Source organism: Penaeus japonicus, unplaced genomic scaffold (genome assembly GCF_977035675.1).
Source record: "Penaeus japonicus unplaced genomic scaffold, GWHDUDI00000001_assembly GWHDUDI00000037, whole genome shotgun sequence".
NCBI classification, from domain to species: domain Eukaryota; kingdom Metazoa; phylum Arthropoda; class Malacostraca; order Decapoda; family Penaeidae; genus Penaeus; species Penaeus japonicus.
In genome coordinates this window covers 20,994,979-20,999,978 of record NW_028234439.1, presented here as the reverse complement: position 1 = coordinate 20,999,978, position 5,000 = coordinate 20,994,979, and positions in this window count along the sequence as shown.

Below are 5,000 nucleotides of genomic sequence, written 5' to 3'. Positions count from 1 at the left end.
GGTCAGGGCTGAGGTGTAGTTGGCCCTCATCGTTAGCCAAGCAGGTAAACCCGGGTTCGATTCCCGGCCATGGCGTACTTAAACGTTATTGATAGTAGTTTTAGTTGCAGTAGTGATAACGATTATTATTATTACTACTATTGAAACCACGATTGCAATTATTATCATGTATACTATAATTATTGCCATCATTATTATATATCCTCATAATCATCATTATCATAATCATTAGTAATCAGCATCATTACCTCTCTCCCTCCTTGTCTCTCTCCCCTCCTCTCGGTTCTCATCCCTCTCTCCTCTCTCTCTCTCCTCTCTCATTTCCTCATCTTCAAACTCCTCTCTCTTCCCTTCCCAATTAATCTTCTAATTCTGCTGCATATTGCTCCATCCTCTCGCTTCCCGTTTGCGGGGGTCTATGGGGGTCGCTCCTACTCTGTTTGGCCCGTCGTCTAACGTCACTCTCCCTCTCCTCTCACCCTCTCATCTCATCTCCACTCTCTCTCTCTCTCTCTCGCTCCATCTCAGCATCTCTCTCTCTCTCTCTCCTCTCCCACTCTCTTCTCTCTCCTACTCTCATCTCTCACTCTCTTTCGTTCTCTTCTCTCACATCCTCTCTCCATCTCTCCTTTCGTGTTCTCTCTCTCTCACTCTCTCTTTCCCTTATACTCTCTCTTTCTCTCTCTCTTCCCCTCATACTCTCTCTCTCTCTCTCTCTCTTTCCCTTCTTCTCCGCTCAGGGCAGACTTCTCTCTTCTCCTTCGAACAATCTTCTCATACTCTCAATCTATATACACACCCTCGACCAACTCTATCGTCTCTCCTCTCCCCAAACTATGCCTTCTACCGAGCTTCACCGTCCCACCAAACCTACCCACTACTACTCAACTCCACACCTCTTCCATATTGGAAACTCGATTCCTCCAGTATGACGCCTCAATACCTCTCCTCTCTCCTCTCCCCCTCACGTCTCTCGTCTCTATTCTCTCACTCTCGGTACTCTCAGAACCCTCCTCATTCCGCAAACCACTTCGTTCTATTCTCAACCTCTCTCGACCTCACTCACCACGCCCTACCTCTCTCCCAGCTACTCTCCTTCTACTCTCACTTCTCAACCTCAACCTTTCTCGTCCACCTCCAACTCTACGCTCAACCCTCTCTCTCTCTTTTCCCAGCCCTTCCGTATCCTCTATCACCTTTTTCAGACATCCTTTTCCCTCACCTCCTTCTCCTCCCATCTTCCCCATTCCTCTCTCTATCACTGACTCTACTCCCTGACTCAAGCATTTTCTCTCTTCTTGTGATCCTCCTCTCTCTCTCTACCTTCTCTTCTCTTCTTTCTCCCGTATGATATCTTGCTATCTCACCATCTTTTTCTGCAGTCGCTTCGCGTCGATACGCAGGCGAACTCTCTCTCGCCGTCGCTCAGGTCCCGTCTGGGTGCTCAACCTTAGTTATCCCACTCCCTACTCCGTCTCGCTCTCTCCCTCTACAACATCACTCTCTCCTCTTTCTCTCGTCTATGATCGGACTACTCTCCCACACCTCACCCGAATCACACCTCCTCCTAAAAAATTACAATCCTTCCTCTCCTTCTCTCTCCTCTCTCCTCGCTCTCCGTCTCTCCACCCGCCAATCCGTTTCTATCTCCAACAAACCCACTTCACCCTTCACCCCTGCTTCGCTTAGCCCTCCTCTCATTCTCCCCCCTTCTACTTCTCACACTCTCTATCTCCAACCTCATCCACTCACGTGTAAGTTTTATTCCCTACCTCTCTCTCCCTGACTTGCATGACTCTCTCAAATCCTCATTCCCGTCCTCAATACATTCTTATCTCATCCATTCTTGCATTGACTTCTCCTCGATAAGTCCCCTCCTACCTTCCAAGATTATATCACAGACCCACGATGTGCAACATTTATACCTCTTACTCTCTCATCCAGGCCTCTCTTCGTCTCTCTCTTCCGCCAATTTCTTCTCTTCTCTCACTCTCCCTTCAATCCCATTCATACTTATTCTCACTCTCTCTCCTTCTCCTCAAACAACCCTCCATTCACCACTGATCCCCTTCCTTTCTCCTCTTCTTTCTCGTCATTTCATATCTGATCCATCTTCCACCTTCCACGCTCTCCGCCCTCAAACGACGTCTTTCTCCTCCGAGCTTCCATCCTCTTCTCCCATCTCATCACTGACTTCTATTTCGTACCCCTTTGCTCTCATACTTCCTCACCTCTAACGAGGGCGCTAAACTAATCCTTCCCCCCCCCCCCTACCCCCCACTCACTCGGATCTCTCACCTCTCACTCTCTCCTCCCCCTTCACCTAAGTCCCGATACACTCGACCTCCCAATGTCCTCCTCTCCCCCCACACTCAACATCCCTCCCTTCCTCTTAACTTTCCTCTCCTCTCCCCTTCCCATACCTCAACTCCTCTTCGCTCACTATACCACCTTCAATATCATCCTACTCTCACTCGTCCCGCTCCGCCTCGACTCCTTCGGTCATTCCGTGGCGATCAGCTGCTCATGTCCGCTTCTCTTCTCTAATTCTTCCATTCCCTTCACGGATCTCATATCTTCTACTTCCTCTCGTCACCTCTCTCGCTAGCTCCCTCTCCTCTCCATCGTCACCCTCGCACCTTCTCCTCACAAATCCTTCTATCTCTCACTCCTCTCCTGTCTCCCATCTGCGTATTCTCTCTCTCTTCTCTACTCAATCTTCTTATTTTTTATTTTTTTTTCCTTCTTTTCACCCTTTTTCCGTCTCTTCTTCTCTCCTTAATCGTCTTAGTCCCTCTTATCACCAACTCTCTAACACTCTTTCTCCGAGTTCTCCTTATTAAATAACCTGTCTCCCCTCTCCCCCCCCCCTCTCTCTCTTCTCCGTAAGATTTAAAACCCCAGATTGTCTTATTTTAAAATAAAAAAAATTGCCATATGGTGGTCTAAAGGTGGTCAGGGCTGAGGTGTAGTTGGGCCCTCATCGCGGTTAGCCAAGCAGGTAAATCCCGGGTTCGATTCTCCTCTCCCCCTCCCGGCCATGGCGTAACTTAAAAAAATAAAAAAACGTTAATTGATAGTATTTTTTAAGTTGCAGGTAAGTGATAAGGCGATTATTAATTATTTTACTACTATTGAAAACCACGGATTGCAACTAATTATCTATCTAATGTATACTATAATTATTGCCATCATTTAATTAATATATCCTCCATAAATCATCATTATCCTAATCAATTCGTAAATCAGCATCATTACCTAACCCATCCTACTCCCCTCCCTTGCCCCTCTCTCTCCTCCATCGATCTCCCTACTTTCCCCTCCCTCCCTCTCATTTCTTCCCTCATCCATCTCTCTTCATCCCTCACCTCTCTCATCTCATCCATGATCGGTCTATCCACTCGTCTTCCTATCCCCTCTCTGTGTGTCTCCTCTTCTTCCTCTTTCAATCTCTCTTCCGCGCTACTTCGTTTCCTCTCGTCTCATCTCATCTCCTCATCTCCTTCCGCTTCTCTCTCATGCTCTCATCCTCTCCTCTCCTTCTCTCTCTCTCTCACTCCGGAGCTCTTCTCCTCTTCGTCTCCTACCTCTCTCCTCTCTTCTCTTCTCGTCTCATCCCATTCACTCTACTCATCCTCTCTCCCTCAATTCCTCCATGCTTCTCTCTCCCTCCTCTCCTCTACTCATTCAATTCTCTCTCCGTCTCCTTCACTCTCTCTCTCTCCTCACCTCCTGCTCATCGCTCCCAGCTTCTCCCTCAACCTCCTCTCTCCGAATCTCTCTCTCCTCTACGTCTCTATCGTTCCCATCTCCTCCACTCTCCTCCATCCTCCATCTTCCTCTTCTCCTCTCTCTCCTCTCATCCTCGGGTCTTCGTCCGTCTCACTCTCTTTCGTTCTCTCTCCATCTCTCTCTCACTTCTCTCTTTCGTTCTCAATCTTCTCGCTATCTCTCCTCTCTCCTCTCTACTCGTCACTCTCTCTTTTCTCTCGTGCGACTCACTCCTCTCTCTCCTCTCTCTCTCATCCTTCCTCAGCTCGTCTCCTTTCCACTCCTCTCCTTTCCTACCTGTCTCCCTCTCCCCCCTCTCTTTGATCTCCGTCTCTCCAAATCTCTCCTTTTCATATCTCCTCTCTTTTCTCATCTCTTTTTGCTCTCCTCCTCTCCCCTCGCTCTCTTCTCCTTCTGCGGGGGGTCTTTCTCTCTCCTTCCCTTCTTTCCCCTCTCCTCCCTCCTCCCTCCTCATCATCCTGTGTCTGGGGGTTCTTCAACCTACGTCGTGTTCTCTCCGTCTCTCTTCCTCTCTCCCTCCTCCCTCCCTTCCTCTCGACTCACTCTGTCTCTCTCTCTCCTTCTTTCTTCTCTTCCCTCTCCTCCTCTGACTCCTTTTATAATATACCACAATAATTAAAATTTTTTATTATAATTAATAATAAATTTATTTAAATATACTTAATTATATAATATTAATTTTTTTTTTAAAAAAAACCCTAAAATTTAAAAATTACCTTTTTAAATATTTGTAAATAAACCTGTTTTAAACTAAAAGACTTTATAAACTTAAAATATTTTAAATTAATTACAATTTAATAAAAATTTTTTACCGTTTAAAAAATATTTACAAATATTAAAATCTCTCCTTTTAAAAAACCCTTTCTTCCTCTCTCTCCCTCTCCCCAGGGGGGGGGGGGGGGGGGGGGGGGGAGGGGGGGGGGGGGGGGGGGGGGGGGGGGGGGGGGGGGGGGGGAGAGAAGAGAAAGAAAAAGGAGAAGAAGAGGTTGTGGGTTTTATTTAAAACCCAGATTGTCACGTATTAATAATTGCCACTGGTGGTCTAGTGGTTCAGGGAGCTGAGGTGTAGTTGGCCCATCATCGTTAGCCTAGAAGCAGGTAACACCCGGGTTCCGGAAGATTCCTCCCCGCCGGGAGCCCATGGTGGCGTACTTAAAAAACGTTATTGATTAGTAGTTTTTTAGTTCTGGCAGTAAGGTTGATAAAAC